This window comes from Castor canadensis, chromosome 5 (assembly GCF_047511655.1).
Source record: "Castor canadensis chromosome 5, mCasCan1.hap1v2, whole genome shotgun sequence".
NCBI lineage: Eukaryota > Metazoa > Chordata > Mammalia > Rodentia > Castoridae > Castor > Castor canadensis.
The window spans coordinates 894050-912500 of NC_133390.1; the positions used below are offsets into that span (position 1 = coordinate 894050).

Below are 18451 nucleotides of genomic sequence, written 5' to 3' on the forward strand. Positions count from 1 at the left end.
GAAAGATTCACTCATGTTTAACATGTTGTAGGAAATAAATCAGAAATTTAACTTATGATTTAGGGAATTTTCTAATAACGGTCTGGAGATTGAGATGGAAATATTAATTGGTCAGAATTCCCTACTCTCAGATTCCCATGAGGAGAGGCCTGACTGTATTCCCACAATGAATGATGAAGCATCCCTCAGCAGAAGAGGATGAGCATGTGGACTACCTAGAACCCAGACTCTGGCCTGTGTCCCAGCACATCCCACAGGGACAGCTCCTTTCACAAATGGCTCACCCAGAGATGACGACCTAACTGTGCCAAGACATGCTCCTTCACCTTTGTTTCTCCACCGCACAATGCCCAGAGGCCCAGTTCATGCAAATTCACAAGCCACTGAGGTCTGCTTCCCAACACCAGGCACTGAAATTGGGACTTCCTGTCCAGGAGCTCTAACCTGACAGACTAGAGGACACCAGACTAGAGGACAGTTGGTCGCACTCCCTTCAGCTCAAAGCCCTTGTGCAGAACAACTGCTATGGCCAGCACCAACTTCCCCATCTTGTAGCTTTTTAGGCAGCTTTTCAGTTGGAAGCATGTCCTACCAACCTTCTTTCTCTCCAAAAGTACTCAACAAAAACCTCTAAGGAATAGAAAAACAACCTACAATACCCATGACCCTCTCCTCAGCACTTGACAGACTTCTGTACCCCAAGGCACTAATAAATGTTTTCAGATAACAGAACGATCTGGTTAGACCTCCTGTCACAGAGAAGAATTGCCTGCAGGGTTTGCTTCAAAAATCAAATTCTGACATTAATTTCTAAAATTGCTTATAATATCACAGTTGAAATGAATCCCTCAGAAAATTGACACTCACCCAAAAACAAACAAATGCCTTAGCCTTTGCTCACACTCATGGTGAAGATGGAGGACAGTGTGGTGACAGTTTACCATCTCAGTAGCTCCCCATGGCCACCAACTTTCCTCTCAGGTACCACAGCACCCTAGATTCTAGGCCAGTGGGTTCTTAAACTTTTGGGGCCAGGACCTCTTTCCTCTCAAACAACTTTTATAGTATCTATTGATATTTACTAAACAACTTTTATAGTATCTATGGAGATTTTAGTTATTTATCCAGTAATTAATTATAATGAATAGCAAATCCATTACACAAAAACATTTTTATAAAAAATAAATATTTTCCTTAACAAAAATAAATTAGTGAGAAGAATTTCTGGACCTTTTTAGTGTCAAGACTAATAGGAGACAGCCTGATTATCACACCTGCCTCTGCAATCAATCTGTTATAAAAGGGTGTTTGGGTTGAAGAATGTGAAAAAGAAAAAAAAAACAAAAACAAAAAACAAGCCTTACACAGACATGTGGCAGAACACAGGAGGAAGATTCAAATAGCTATCAGATCATGGTGGACATTCTTCTTTGATAGAACATCAAAGCTCAAGTAGTCATTTTTTCCCTAAAGGTTAGTGGCATGTGGAATCCCAAGCCCTACCAATAAACTTTGAGGAGTTTATTGGAATCCACTGTCTTCCAACAATATTTTACCCATGTATGGTTTTCATTACGTGAAACATCAGTCATTTGTAAAAGTTTCACTGAATAATGCAGATCTTCCGATGCTAACACATTACAACACAGAGTTGTTAAAGTCAACTCTGAACTCATCAAAAACAACTGTAAGCATTAGGAAGCTATCAAGCTCATCATGGCAGATACAGGTTTTCAAAAATTCTAACGTTTCTGTGAGGACTAAAATTTTATCATTTTCAACAAATGCAGGCACTTATTCCCTTTGAAGTAACAGGTTCAGTTAGTTCAAGTTCCAGACATTATCCACCAAAAACACAAGTCTGAGTAACTGGTTTATCAGCAGTTCTTCAAAGCAAAACCAGTATTCCATGAAAAGAGGAGCTAGTTTAATTCCCAACCCAACAAAACATAAACGTGTTTCCTCAAAACAATAGTTGTGCTTCCACCTGCATTATATGGAATAGGGCAAATTCCAATTCCATAATAGTCCATCAATATTAAAAAGAAATTCCAATTTTATTAGTCTAATTTTCATTACTACAACAAATACCTAAAGCTAGGTAACTTCATAAAGAACAGGTTTGTTTGACTCACAGTTTTGAAAGCTTAAAGTCCAAGATAGGCCCATTAGTTCAGCCTTAAGATGAACAACCTAACAGCAATGGCACCATGATGGCAGAAGTACATGTGGGAGTCCCATCACCAGGCAAAAAGCCAGGGAGATGTTCAGGCTTTTACAACAACTCACTTTCACAAGAAAGGACTCATTCTCACAGGAAGTACCTTATAAATCCCTTCACACAGCATGCCCCTGAACTAAGGACCTACCACTAGGATCCACCTCTTAAATGTCCCACCACCTCTACACAAACTGTGGACCAAGCCTCCAACACATGAATCCCCAGGAACACATCCAAATCATTCACCCACAAACCACATCCAAACCATAGCAGTGCTCATGTGTCAAATTTTAGCAAAACTAATTCTTACTGCTTAACCAAAGACATTCTTAAATGGTACTGGGTTTTGGATGTGTTATTGCAGTCTTGGTTTGTGCTGAAGCCTCCATTACCATTCTTGTACCATCAGTGCAATGTCAATAAGGAAAAGATACCACTGGATAAAGGGAAAAGGAATATAATGCCGCAATACCATTATGAAAATGGTTTTGACCTGAAAGATTTCCAGGGAGTCAAGAGGGTTTACAGATTACAACAGATTTTACTGGCTGACTGTAGGTATGAGGTAGTTGACTCCCAGTTCCACCTTCATCAGTAGTACTTCATCACACTTTGCATGCCCAATCCCAAATCCAATCCTTAGCAAACATTCACAAACCAGAGCCATCATAACTATTTTGTCTGATATTACTGTCCTCTCTGGGTTGCACCTTAATCATCTGTCAAATAGTAACCTGTAAGCTCTCTTCAAGCTCAATATTCCAATCTGCACCTTACCTAACAGACACTGTACAGAAGAGTGGTGGGGCCTTGCCTGTGGCTTCCTTTGGTGGCACCCCCCCTGTCTATAGGGGCATGCATACTTGAACAATATCTCCTGCAACAAGGACATCAGCCCAGCATATGCAACCCAAGACCTCAGCCTTGCCATCCAAAGGGGTACAGAATGACTAACCATGGTGTGTGCTCCTTGGACTGACCCATACCCTGCTATTCCCAGGAAATCCTTCTGGGCCTGATAGAAGGAATGCCCAAGAGACAGATTTTTCTCAGCAAGTCCTATAGCAAGTCCTCACCCCAGCTATGTTCCATTCTCTAGATGGAAGAGTATCTTAGGACCTGGTCACAGAACACCAGACAGCAGGGATATTCCCACAGTTTCAGGGCAACCCTTTCAACCTAGCAGAAGCTGTGTCCAGGAAATGCAGTGCAGTTCAGAGGAAGAGAAACAGAAACAGAAATGATGGATGCTGTGTGAAACATTCTTAGATCCAGAGGCCCCTGTGAACATCCAAATATAACAGCAGAAAGGGTGATTCTATGTGGGGGCTGCAGTCCAGCTTCAGGAAAGAGTTTGCCCAAGCATAGGACACAAAGCACTGGGGGAATCAAAGGTCCCCAATTCATTCCAGTACTCTCATATAAAGTAAGCTATTACACCTACCTCAATGTCAGTCTCCAAACTAGTTACATGTATAATACATGGGTTGGCTTTGAAAAGGCCATTAATCCAAAACTTTCAGCTTCCTAAAAAGACCTAGAGAAATATGGCTATGTCAAAATGAACAATTTCTCAGTAAGCAAAGTAACCTACTTTATTATTATCCATTTAATTAATGAGATAATTAATCAAGTCAAGACAATTTAGTGACAGTTTAATCAAAAAGGTTATGGAAGACATTAGTAAGAAATATTGTTGCTATGGTTTAAATGTGGTTTGTGTCCCCCTAAGGTTCAAATGTTGGGAATTTAGTTCCCAAGGTGGCAGTACTGGGAGGTAATGGAACCTTTAAGAGGTGGGGCTAGAGAGATGTCCTTAGACGACTGTGGGAGACAAATCTCTCAGCCCCTCTTTGCTGCCTGAAGTGGTTCACTCCACCACATGTTCCTGCCATTCTGTGCAGCCCTTGCCACAGGACTAAAGCCATAGGGCCACCCCCATCTTGGACTAGAACCTCCAGAATCATTAGCCAAAATAAACCTTTTCTCTTTATGAGGTAATTGTCATGGGCATTCGTTATAGTAATGCAAAGCTGACTAATGCAGCACCTAACTCAGTAAAACCCAGAAGGGCATGCTCATAGGCTCCTTCCCTCTACAGAGCTGGCAGTTCTCAGTCCTGGCTTGGGCACCTGACAGGAGGAGCACTTGTCCTCAGGGACAAACTTGGCGAGCTATGCAAATTATTTACCCCATAAAAGAACTTCAGGATGAAATAATAATGCCTTCTTTGCCCAGAGAGCTTTACTACTGAACATGTTTGCACATCAGTCATTTCACTTCACTTCCATAGTGGCCCCAGGAGAAGCACAGGGAAAGTGTCTGCCTTTCTTCAGAACATACACAGATTCAAGCAAGGGGTACAGGCACCAATCACCTCAGACAGAGAGGGATACCTCACAAGCTGTCCACATCATTGTAACTTGGATTCAAAACTGCTTTCTTCATCAACTTCATTAATCTAATTTACATTCCACTTTATTCCAAGAAAAGTGAAGTATCTCAGGTTCTTGTAAGAGAACAGAAAAGGCTTCATTTTCAGTTAAAAATAAAAAAGATGGACTACCAACCATGCCTTTATAAGGTCTTCCCAGAAAACTGCTTCATTTACAGGCAGCAGAGAAACCCAGAGAAATAGAAAATAGGTCAAATAATTCCCAAAGAAAGAGTTTAGATCAGAAAATTTCCTTTTTTAAAACTTCTCTATGATTAAGTACATATTTCAACAAAGATGAATTAATATAGAAATGGATTCTTTGAAGAGGAGTAATGCCAGAATAAAAACCATTGTTGGGTAGCTGTTAACAAGGAAGACCTACTTTATGCAGTGCAAAGCATTTGGTGAGACTGTTACCCCAATCACCTGAGGGCAGACCATGTGCACACCCACCCTCAGCTCAGGGAGAGAAGAAAAGGGAGTGCCAGCTGAATAGGAAGTGCTCAGCTGAGCATCACAGAGGCAAGCTTAGGCAGAAACTCTTTAACTGGAGAGACACAGAAAAGCATCTACAGTCAAGAAACAGAAAGCTCACCAAGTGGGAAAAGACACCTATTCTGCTGCAAGTATCTGAGCAGCATATGTTTGATAATGATAGAAAAAAATACTTACTATGGCCAAAAACAAAAACAAGAGATCAGAGCTATAAAAAGTAACAATTTTAATTTTTTTAATCTAAAACTGAAAAATAAAAAATAAAAAAAACTCATGAAGGGATTTTAAAGCAGATTAACTGCTGCTGACAAAAGAATTGATGATTTGGAACTAGATCAAAAGGAAATATTCAAACTAAGCATCAGAGGCCAAATCTGGGGATACAAAAGAGAGGGTATGAGACATCTAATACATATCTAAATAGAATCCCAGAAGAAAAGAAGAGAGAAGATGACACAGAAGCAGTACCTGAAGATAATGGCAGCAATTTTACAGACTTATGAAAGATATCATGCCATACATATAAGAAGACAACAGGTCTTAGGCTGGGATTCACAGAACTTACTGAAATTACAGAAACCTAAGGACAGTGAAAACATTCTTTAATGGCAAAAGGAGACACACGGGTTTTATGCAGAGGAGTAGCAGTTACATTAACTACTGACAACTGATCACGCACAAGAAAAGCCAGACACTGTGGACAGACACTTCCAGTGGGCTGAAAGAAAATAATGCCGATGTTAACCATAGTATACAAGAGGGAGAACAAGAACAAATGTGAGAGGGTGATGTTAGTAGTAAAAAAGCAAAGTAAGGATCTCCAAAAATCCTCTTTCATTGCCATGCAATGAAGACATGGCAAAAATTGTCCACATCAACTTTTTCAGGAATCTAGAAGTTTAACCACAGATTTGTTATAATCTGGGAAGCATTTGTTAAAGAAAAATGGTTGAGTATCCACCATTATCTACAGTGTTTTAATTGCCCTATTCCTATTATCTTCACTCCACAGTAATCTTAAAAAAACCAACAGCCTGGAAGCAGAGAACAGAACAGGATGGAGCTCCTTCAAAGCCTTATCCCAGGAAACACAACTAACAGTTTGCACTTGTGAAGCTACCTTCATTTGGCCTGACACAGAATTTATCAAGTGTAGAAAGTATTTTCCTCAGCGATTCCTGTCAAAATTATTAGAGACAAGTGCTTAATTCTGTGACTACCTGAGACACTGGACAACAGCTGGAGAAAATAACAGACCAACCTAAAATTTTACAAGGAAAAGCTGGGGAATGAAATTTGGAAAGTTTTGGTATGTTCCTAGAAATCTAGACAGTCACATGCATACATAAGAGTTCAAGGTTATGTGAATGCCCAGAAAGAAATTAGTCTGCTCTGGTTGGCCCAAAGCTCTCACATTGGGCTGACTCTGTATAAGCAGGAAGTAAGGGCTGAGGCAGAGTTGTAAACTGGCAGATTAAGGGTTGGGCAAGCTTCCAACACATACATTGACCACTCTGGGAAAGATTAGACTTACTAATTCCAGGAATTTAAGGAAATCTCTGTATAATCATTAGCTGACCACTAAGGTAGCCAAGCAGAGACTTCAATGGAGATGTATGACACAGAATACAGACTTCATATAATTAGTTCGGGAAAGTCACTAAAAAAAAACACAAATTACTATAACAAGCAACAACAACGACAAAATGCAGGGAAAGAAAAAGAAATCAGATTTCCAGAATCACTTTATTATATCATTTAAAACGTAGAGCCAAGCTGGGCGCCGGTGGCTCACGCCTGGAATTCTAGCTACTCAGGAGGCAGAGATCAGGAGGATCAAGATTCAAAGCCAGACAAGCAAATAGTTCCCAAGACCCTATCTCAAAAAAAAAAAAACAAAAAACTACCACAAAACAGGTCTGGTGGAGTGGCTCAAGGTATAGGCCCTAGTTCAAACCCCAGTACCACTAAATAAATAAATAAATAAAATGTAGATCCTTCAACAAATCATTACAACATATACAAACAAACAAGAAAGTACAGCCCATATACAAGGGGGAAAACAATCAACAGAAATTGGTCCTGAGGAAGGCTCAATGTTGGGCTTATAAGACAAAAATCTTAAATAATCTATTTTAAATATGTTTAAAGTACTAAAGGAAATTACATCTAAAGGGCAGAAAATCACCAGGAATTCACTAAAAAACTATTGTAAGTAATAAGTCCCAGATTAGAAACAGAACAGCTTCAAGTATAAGCCATTATACTCATCTCAAAACAAAATATCAATCATCAGAATCCAGTTATACATTGTAAGAATGAGCTGTCATAACCAAGTTATGTTTCGGTAGTGGTCACAGGTAAGTGGTAGGACTATCAAGACTTTTATTCTGCTTTTGATGCTACTGTTCATTTTAGAAATCTTTTAGAAAAATACCCATCCCTTTAGGATTAGGAAAAATATTTTTTAATTAATAATACTCTGCTGATCTCTCATCTTTATGAGGCCACCTAATAAATGGCAAGAAAAAAAGAACCAATGCTGACTCAGAACAGCCATTTTGTCTGAATAATGTAAGCCCACAAGGCCTTCTGTATCTTAGTGTCTGTATTTCATTGGCTAAAAACAAAGAAAGGGTAGATAGAAAAAGATTTACAAAGACAGGGAAGTGATAAGAGCAATTCGTAAGCTTTTCCCAAACATTAAGGGACCAATCTCACACACAAACATGTCTATAAATAGAATGCATATTGCACTTTAATGAATAATTTAAAAGAACTTTGCAAACAGGGTTAAGAAAACAAGAGCCTAAATGCTCAAAAATCAATAGTTCTGTCCTATCCCAACCTGGTGAATTAAGAAACAGACATCTAAGTTTAATGTTATTTTTTAGAAATGTTGAAAGCTGGATAGTTAAATATGAAAAGGTTTAAAAACATTTGCAGGCTTTGACCTAATACTTCTGCTTTTAGAAATTTATCCTTCAGAAGTAATCAGCAATATGCATGATGATTCTATATGGAATATTCACCAAAGTACTATTTGTGATGGTAAACATTTTAAAGCAGTATAAATGTTCAACTAAGAGGAAGAGGTTAGGTAAATTGGGACACCTATTGGAACAGTATACAGCCACTCAAAGTCATATTTAAGAAAAATGCATTATGATAGAATGAAGTGCTCATGATTTAATAAAAGTAAATTTTAAGCCAGGTCAGGTGGTTCAAACCTATAAACCTAGGAGGCCAGCCCAAGCAAAAAAGTTCTCAAGACTCCATCTCAACTATGGAGGGAAGCATAAAAAAGGAGATTGCAACACAGGTTGGCCCAGGAGGGAAAAAGTGAGACCCTGACTCTAAAATAACCAATGCAAAATGGGTTGGAGGCATGGTTCAAACAACAGAGCACCTGCCCAGCAAGTGGACAGTCCTGAGTTTAAACCTCAGTACCATCAAAAAAAGAAAAAGTAAATTTTAATTTTATTTAGTTAGTTAGTGTTAGGAATTAAACACAGAGCCTCTAACATGCTAAACACACACTGTAACACTGAACTACAACCCCAGCCTAAAGGAAAAATTTTGTTCATAAAATACATTATGGAATGAATCCTACCTTTAGGATATGCATATTGTATACACACGCACACACACACACACACACATACACACACACACACACACACACACACACACACACAATGAAAATGCTGGATATCCTGTGTGGTAATATTTTAGATGATGTTTATCTTCTTGCTACTTTTCTGCTTGCTCCAATTTTTCCACACAAAACATTTGTATTACTTTTGTGACTTGAACATTGTATAGTATCTCACTGCAGCTTTAACTGGTGTTTACATAATAACTTATAATATTAGGTAATTTTCAAGTATTTATTTGCCATTTGTTCTATTTTCTCAGAAAAGCCTATTTAAGTGCTTTGTCCACTTTCCTATGTTTTTCTTCTTCATTAGTGATATTTGCAGGCATTTTTCATACATTTGAATACAATATTTTGTCAGTTATATGTGCTGCAAAAATCCTGTTCCAGGCTGGCTTCTTTTTTACTCTCTTTATGGTACTTCTTGATAAAAGCTCTTAATTTAAAAAAAAAAACTCTTTTTAAAAAAAAAGAAAAACATTTTTTAAAATAAAATATAGAATAAACTGATCACCTCAAACAGATTTACTCTTCAGCAACTCAAACCCACTCTGAGTGGGTCTGACTTGGGAGGTAAATGGAGAGCTGTACATTAATTTTCTATTGCAGCATAACAAGCTACCACAAATCTAGCAGCTTCAAACAACAAACTCTTATTATTTTGGTCTCTGTGGCAGGAACTCTAGCAGACTTGACTGGTCCTCTCCTTAAGGTCTCAGGAAAACACAGTCAAGGCACTGGCCATGCTGTGTTCTAACCTAAAAGCCCAGATCTGGGAGAATCTGCTTCAGTAACGAACAGAATTTATTTCCCTGTACTGTAGGACTGAATGTCACAGCTTCCTACTGGCTGTCCGTGGAGCCCACCCTCAGCTCCTAGAGGCCATCCACAGTTTCTAGCCATGTCTGCTTCCCCAACATATCCACTTATTTCATCAAATCAAGTCTAGCAAGATGGGACTTTATATAACATGGAAGTGACATCTCATATTATATGGATTTGAAGTCACAGATTCCACCCACACTGATAGGAAGGGATTCTACAGAGGCATGAATTTTAGGAGACGGGGGGACCATGATGGAGCCACCTTAATTGTGCACTATATCTGGCTTCCCAGCAAAAAGAAGGAAAAGATTGTACTTGGATCTAAAGATTTCCAATCAGTTGACCACTCATAATCAAAACAACCCTGGCTCTCCGCACTGCAGAGGCAGGACAGTTCCATAGGAAGAAGTGACAGAGCTCACTAAGGGTCAGAACACATAGAGAGTTGCAGTAGTTGGGAAGACTACCCCAGTTTTGAAGGAAGGTTAAGATTTAGATAAATGGGAAATGGGAAGGAAAGAAAAAGGGAAAGTTGCCTCTGAAATAAAGAGTGACAGAAAGGCAGAATTCCCAAGATACATTCTGAAGAGACTAGAAATGATACTATGGTTTGTATGGGTGTCCCCCAACAGTCCAAGTGTTGGAAGGAAAGGTATTATGGGCATTTAAGAGGTGGTGCCTACTGGAAGGTACTTAGCTCACTGTGCTCTCAAAGGGCACTATGGGACCAGGGTCTCCGATTCTGCTGAAAACACAGAACTCCTTTGGACATGCACGCCTGCCTTGATGTACCACCCTTGCCAGGGGCCAAAACCCAGAGACCACTTGATCTTGGACTTGAACCTCCAGAATCATGAGCCAAATAAACTTCTATTTACTTCATAAATAGCTGGTGTCCAATATTTTGTTACAGTGACCAGTGGCTCACCTTGTAGTGCTAGCTACTTGAGATCATGAGAATCATGGTTTGAGGCCAGCCTAGGCAAACAGTTCGAGAGACCCCATCTCCAAAATAACCATAGCAAAATGGACTCAAAGTGTGGCTCAAGTGGTAGAGTGCTTGCTTTGCAAGTGTGAAGCCCTGAGTTCAAACTCCAGTCCCACAAAAAATGGCTGACAAATCCATATGGTTTATTTACAACAAATATAAGCCACATACAAGTCTACCTTCACATTCTAATTGGTCCCTTGAAGACCAACAAACACACCTGAAAAGCCTATGGACAAGACCAAGAGGGCAACACAGTACAGGTTTGGGCTTATCTGCCACACTAACATGAATTCCTTCCCAGTGGGTGAATATTACTAATATTTATCAGTGGTCAGTTTGCATGTACTTGTTGGACATGGAAAATTCTACCTCCTGGCCCCATTTAAAAGTAGGTGTGGTTCCGGCCAGTGCAATGTGAGCAGATGGAGCAGCAGTTAGTTGCTCACCCCAAAATCTGATGTTCTAAAAGGAAACAGACCCAGACCATTTAAGAAGCAATTTTGCCAAATTTCCAAGACAAAACATCATCCCTTTCAAAAATTGTTATTACAGAGAGGACGAAGCAATACCTTGACACCAAATCTGAATTAGGGCAATACAGGAAGAGATTACCATTGTCCAGTATCTCTTATGAATATGTATGCCAATCCTAAATGAAACACTAGCATATTGGATCCAATAAAATTATTTAATGTCTTACATCATGACAAGCTACAGTATACCCCAGGGAATTAATGATAACTTACAGTTAAAAGACTGAAATATCTCATCTTAGTCACAGTTTAAAAAAGAAAAAACAAAATTATCTGAGTAAATATACAAACATTTGATAAAAATCAAAATGTATTTATGGCATTTTGTTTTATCTTGTTTTGTTTTTCTGAGACAAAGTCTTGTTATGTAGCCTAGACTAGCCTCAAAATCACAATCCTTCTTCCTCAGCCTTTCAAGTGCTGGGATCCCAGGTGTGCATCATCACACTCAGCTGATTTTTTTAAATAAAAAAAGTTTTTATCAAACTATTAGTAGGTGAAACCACCCTTAACCTAGTAAAAGGAATCTACCAAAACATAATAGCAACGTTAAGGCTTTAATAGGATTACCCTTAAAATGAAAAGATTATATAAGGATAATCTTATCCAATTTCTATGAACTTTGTCTAGTGGTATGAGTAAAGTAAGACAAAAACAAAAGAGTTAAGGACTACCAAAAAATAAATTAAATTATCCTTACGTGCACAGAGAAACAGAAAACTGATCCACACCATTTGTGAAATTCGGTGTCTCAAAGGTAGCACTGCAGATCACTGGGAAAGGGTGGTTGGTACTCAGCAAATGGTAAAGGCACAATGGATTAGACATGTGAAAGAATTCTAAAACTGGATTTCTACTTCATCTCCCATACAAAATAAGTTCCAAGTTGAATACAAAAGGCAAATATTTGAACTTTTTTTAAAAGAGAAAGATATCTTATGACCTTAAAGTAACACTAGATTTCTCAAGACTCAATAACCAAAAAACATAAGGAAACAATTGATAAATCTGAACAGATGTTTAATTTTAAAAGGATGAAGAATGATCACAAATAGAATCCCAACTATATAAAGGACTTCTAAAGAGCTACAAAAAGGATAACCCAGACAATAAATGGACAAACAATATAGGATTACAATTTGGGTTTGGTGGTGTGGCTCAAGTGGTACAGTACCTGTCCAGCAAACAGGAGATCCTGATTTCAAACCCCAGTACTATCAAAAAAAAAAATTACACTTTATAGGACAGGAAGCCCAAGTGGCCAAAAAAAAAAAAAGAATAAAAATCCTCAAACTCATCAGTAATCAAGGAAATGCAAATTAAAAGTGAGATATTTCATACCTACCTGACTGACAATAACACACCTAAAGATACAAAGGATTAGTGACAAAGTGAAGAAGCAAGCTGTTGAAAAGCAACTTGACAACAGCAATGAGGCTGTGTTCATACAATCTCAGGGGTATGTACCTGACCCACTCTCTCCCAAGTGGCCAGCATGGAGGAAAGGTGAGACAATGGGGACGTGGCAATCAGCAGGGACAGAGGCTGAGCAGGCTGCTGGGAGGAGTCTAGAAACGGACTTCAGGTTAGGGAAGACTGCATCAGATGCCAGTCTTGCCCATGTCCACCTGAGGCAAACCCCCAAACACCAGCTGGATCGATTTATCTTTTAAAGTAATAAGATCGAGCTGGCAGAGTGACTCAAGCGGTAGAGCGCCTGCCTAGCAAGCATGAAGCCCCGAGTTCAAACCCCAGTGCTGCCAAAAAATAAAAATAAAAAATAAATAAATAAAGTAATAAGATCAAGTTATTTCCTATTTTCTAGCTATGACTATGAAGAGCAGAGTCCAGCCTACATTAGTTTCCAATTACTGCTGCAACCAGTTTCCACAAACTTGTTGTCTTAACACAGAACACTTTTATTATCTTACAGCTCTGGAGGTCACTAGTCAAACGTGAAGGCTCTAGGGAAAACCCACTTCCTTTCCTTGTGTAGAGGCTGCCCACATTCCTTGACTTATGACCTCTTCCTGCTTCAAAGTCAACGATGCCAGCTAGAATCCTTACCTTACATTACCCTGACACTCACTCTCCTGACTTCTCTCTTCTACCTTTAAGGATGCTTGTGATGACTTTGAGTCCACTCAGTTAATTCAGGATCATCTCCCTGTTTTAAATTCAGTTGGTGGCTACTCTTGTTGCATCTGTTACCTTAACTCTCCTCTCCAAGTAACATAACACGTTACAAGGTCTGGGGATTAGAACATGGACAGCCTTGGGAAGCCATCATTCTACCTTCCACACAACCCCTCCTCTTCTTTCCCACCATATCCCAATAGGGTCCCAACTCTTTCACAATGATCCGTGACACCTCTCCAGCTTCCTGTCAACACATACTCCATGCTCTAGTCACACCAACCTTCTCATCTCACCTTTTCTAACTAACTTGTACCCATCTGTGCCCAAACAATCAACTCATCCTACAAGCTCAGGTCAGAGTCCCTCCTCTCTGAAGATTTCTGAGTCTTAGCCTAATTGCTCACCCCTTCTTACACTCAGCAGGCTTTCTGTGTACTCCTTGCAGCACTGAGTATCCCGTACAACCATCTGTCTATACACTCTTCCTAAGTCCGAACAAGTGAGCCCTTCAAATAAGAACTCAGTGTCACTCCTTGAGGGCTCCAAGATCACAGGATAGGACTCAGTAAAGAGCACACACTCAGAGTATTCCTAAAGCTTGGTGAAGCAGGAGGCTTCCCTGAGGTTCCCTTAACCAAGGAGCTGTCACAAGTAACCTAGGATAAGTGTACAGCAAATGGAGCCAAATAACAAGTTCCATTCATACCAAAAAGCACTTCAAATATCCACTTGGCTTGATTTACTATCATGTGGAAGAATTCTGTACCACAAGTGACATACATCATTGCTTTTTTATTGCTAACTTGTGGAGCAATTCTAAGGTAACTAACAAAACTAACCTCAAGAGAAATAAAAGATCTATCTAAAATGATTTACATTCCTCAAAATTATACATGAGAGAGTAGATGCTGCTCTGATACAACAGGAATGCCTGGCAACAAACAAAGCTCACCACATATTCAGCACCTCTTCAGGAAAGATTCAGAGATGCAGGGGTGCTACAAGTGGCCCTGTTTAGGGACAAATTGTCCCTACCCACAGATACATGTACATATTGCAATAAACAGTTCTTTTGTTGGGCAGTGGTTATTAAGAAAACAGTCTCATTTAATTTCAATGCTTATTATTTGATGTTTATACTCTAGCAAGAAAACTCCCCACCTGGAGAGAAGAGTAAGCAGAAAAAAAGAGTGTGCTGAGTTGGCACAATTATCTGCTTTTCAAAAAGAGATACAGGGCCAGGTGCAGTGGCTCCTGCCTGTAATCCCAGCTATGTGGAAGGGAGGCATAGGTTGAATGATTGTGGTCTGAGGCTAACCCTAGCAAATGCTCAAGACCCTATCTGAGAAATAACTAAAAATGCAAAAAGGGATAGATGGTGTGGCTCAAGTGGTAGTGTTTGCCTAGCAAGTGCAATGCCCTGTGTTCGAACCCCAGTACTGCCAAACAAATAAATAAAAAGCCGTAGAGTGCCTGCCTAGCAAGCATGAGGCCCTGAGTTCAAACCTCAGTTCTGCCAAAAAAAATTAAACATTTCAAAAGCCACTCTCACACTGGAAAAGAAGACTGAAGCGGGGTGGAAGAGGACGCACTGAGGACACAGATTCAGCACCATGGACAGTGGACCAGCAACCTGCCTATGAGATGCAAAGGACAAGCCTTCTTCATCAAGAGGATGTACAGTTCCCATCTACCAAAACTTTACAATAAAACCCTGAGATTTCTGTGCAAATAGATATGACTTTGCCGTTGACACATAACTATGAGTTCAGGAACAGAACTCACTGAAATTGACAAATGGAATCCAACCTTATGGGGCCTTTACAAATTTACAAATGCAGCATGCTCTCTGCCTCTGTCCGATAAGAGAAAAAGAACAGCTTCTTTAAAACAGGTAATTGGGCTGGGTGTGGTAGCTCTAGGGAGGCTGAAGGAGGATTATGAGTTTGAGGCGAGCCTGGGCTGCACAGAAAGACCCTGTCTCAAAAAGCAAGCAAAAAAAAGTAAACAAGCCTGGTGCCAGTGGCTCACACCTATAATCCTAGCTACTCAGAAGGCAGAAATTAGGAGCATTAAGGTTTGAAGCTGGCCCCAGAAAATAGTTTGAGAGACCATATCTTGAAAGTATCTAACACAAAACAGGGCTGGCAGAGTGACTCAAAGGGTAGAGCATCTGCCTACCAAATGTGAGGCCCTGAATTCAAACCCCAGTACCATGCAAACAAAAAGTTAATGGGATGTACCTATACGTTATTTTTTTCTTATAAATGGCTACAAATTTCACATAAGTCTGTGTGGAATTTCTCCTGCCCTGGGTATTAACAGAGATATCTGGGAAAGCGATGCTAGGAGGTCCCAGTATGACCTCTGATTGGCACTACCACCTGTGGAAATGCCAGCTGTGAATTCTATACGAAATATCTAATCTTTTCAGTTATAAAGACCCCATCTACCATGAGACGTTTTTCAAAACCTTGTAATACGTGAAATTACATGAATTCCCAAACACGTGCCCTGAATCTGCACTGCATAAACACAGCATCCACACAGCGCACCGTGTCCCGCTTGCTGTGGACCTCAAGTGTGGACACCGCCCGGAACTCCGGCCCCTCGGATGCCCACGGACCCCTGCAGACTCCTTCTGGTCCAAAACGGCCATCTCTGAGCTGTCCTTGTCGGTGACAGCCTGGAGTGTGCCCCCAACAGGGAAACACCCTGCGCTTGCTTTGGGACCCGAGAAGAGGAAAGGGGCGCCGTGCGCCCCAGAAGGCGAGTTCGGGGCGGTCCCAGAGGTCCAGCCCCAGAAGGTCTTCGTGCCAGGCCCTGCGGCCCCCAGTGCCACCGGCTCACTTCGGCGTTCACAGGCCCTGGGGTCCCCGGCCCCGCCTTCGTCAACTTCGGAATTTCCCAGGCAAGGGACATCCTGCGACAAACTAGGAGTCCCCACGTCCGCCAAACAGGACTTGCAGGCAGGACGCGTTCAGAGCGCCCCTCTCCCCGCACGCCCGGCTGCGGGCGCCTGTGCGGCTCTGCCCTGGGCCGGGCGGCGCAGGCCGGGGACCGGAGGGGACAAGGTGGGGAAGAGTGGAGTCGACACCCCGCGCGCCCGCCGGCCCGGGCGGCCCCCATCCCGACCCGATCCCGACCCGATCCCGACCCCACCACGACCCCACCACGACCCCATCCCGACCCCATCCCGACCCGATCCCGACCCCACCACGACCCCATCCCGACCCCATTCCGACCCGATCCCGACCCCACCACGACCCCATCCCGACCCCATCCCGACCCGATCCCGACCCCATCCCGACCCAATCCCGACCCCACCACGACCCCATCCCGACCCGATCCCGACCCCACCACGACCCCATCCCGACCCCATCCCGACCCGATCCCGACCCCACCACGACCCCATCCCGACCCCATCCCGACCCGAGGCCCCCGAGATCGCATCTGCGGCCCACGGGCCCGCGAGCCCCCCGCCCCGCCCCGCCCCGGGTTCCCACGCACAACTTCGGAACTGGGGCGGGGGACGGGTCCACGCGGGGCACCCTCGCGACGCTGCGGTCCCCCGCCCGCCACTCCGGACCCCGGCTCTTCCCCGGGACCTCCTCCCTCCTCCGCCCGGGTGAAGTTTGCCGACCGCCGGCCACCCCGTCGCTCGGCCGCTCGCAGCAGTTCCGTCCTCCTGGGACGCGAGGGTGCGAGTTACCCCGACGCCGGACCCGCACCCTTGCCCGCTGCCACTCACTCACCTGTCCCGTTGCGGACAGCGAACCCGCGGGCCGGCGGCGAGGACCGGGACAACTGGGTGGGGCGGATGCGGCGGGCGGGCCGGGCGGGGTAGAGGCGGCGGAAAGGCGCCTCGCAGATTCTGAGGCGGCAACCCAGCAGCAGCCACCGCGTCTCAGGGTTGAGGCGGTGGTAGCTGCTCCTGGAGCTCCAGCCCAAGCGCAGCGCGCAACGTGGACCCGCCCCCTCCGCGCCACAGACCAATCGCGCGCGACCCGCGGCAGCTGGCCCAGCCCCCGCCCAAGGGCAGGGCCCGCGAAAGCGGGCACCACGAGCCAATCGAACAGCGGAACGGTAACCGGTGTGGCCAATCCGAGTCCAGGAAGCGCTTAGTCAAGAAGCCAATAAGCGTCGAAGGGCGGGGGCGGAGTTAAGTTAAGATAGACTCCTCCCACTGAGGCGGGGAGGAGGCGGGGCGTTGGGAAAGCTAGTCACTGGTACACCGGTAGGGGCGGAGCCAGAACTGGGGCGGGCCCCGGGACAGAAGTGGGAGGGGCAGCAAGTGGGGAAGGGCGGGGCCGAGGGCGGGTCGCCGAAAGGGGCGGGCCTTGGACGGAGGGGGCGGGGCCACACTGGGATGGGCCAGGCAAGTCCCCGAACCAGTAGTTCGGCAGGAGTGAATCTTCCAGTGGGGGCAGGGCATGGGAGGGGTACTGGAGCCCTGGGCCCCGCGAGTCGCAAGTCCGGGGTTGGGGCCACGAGTGGAAGAGCCGGAGACTAGTGGACGCGGCCTGGCCGTGAGGCCCCACAGGCCCGGGCAGCCCGCCTGCTGATCCCAGCGGGTCCCCCGCATTCGCGGCTGGCTGGAGGCTGCGGCTCGCAGAGTGTCACGCGCGCCGCCCCTGGGCATCCCGAAGGCCTAGTCCGGTGACCCGCCAGACCTCTTCCCGGGCCCTTCTCCACGCGCCGGCTTCTGTGCTCCATGCCGGCCCAGATTGCAGACTAGGCTTGCAAGCCCATGCTCACAGGTGTAGGCCTGAACACCTGTTCACAGGTGGCAAGAGGACTGTGACTGAGACCGTCTGAAGAACTGGCTTGTCCTCCAGAAACGGACTGTCTTCGTTATTTTCATTTCATTATCCTCTGTGCACCCTTCCTCGGCTACGTCTTGCTTTATTTTGTTTCTATTACGGTCATTTTCGTCAAACTGAGCTCTGTGTGTCTCATCTGTGATTGTGGTCTATTATTAGCATAGGCTTCCAGCACAGCATCAAGGAAATAGAGCCAGGTCATATCACCATTGGGGACAGCGGTGCTAGCTGGGGATCCCCAGACCTTGCGTTCCACCAGCACCGGAAACCAACTCCAAAGGTCAGCCTTGCTGGTTTCCTAAGGACTTGGGCAAGGAAAAGGGCCTGCC

General features: G+C 43.6%; 1 protein-coding gene across 9 annotated transcripts in view; it reads right to left on the reverse strand.

The window, feature by feature from the left end:
• Positions 1-17129, reverse strand: part of Pcbp3 (poly(rC) binding protein 3) — a 243203-nt gene extending 226074 nt beyond the window's left edge. For all 9 annotated transcript variants that reach the window (XM_074072471.1, XM_074072468.1, XM_074072470.1 and 6 more), the window contains exon 1: positions 17055-17129. The gene's annotated coding sequence lies outside the window, so the exon portion shown is untranslated. The remainder of the gene's footprint in view (positions 1-17054) is intronic.
• Positions 17130-18451: the final 1322 nt, after the last annotated feature.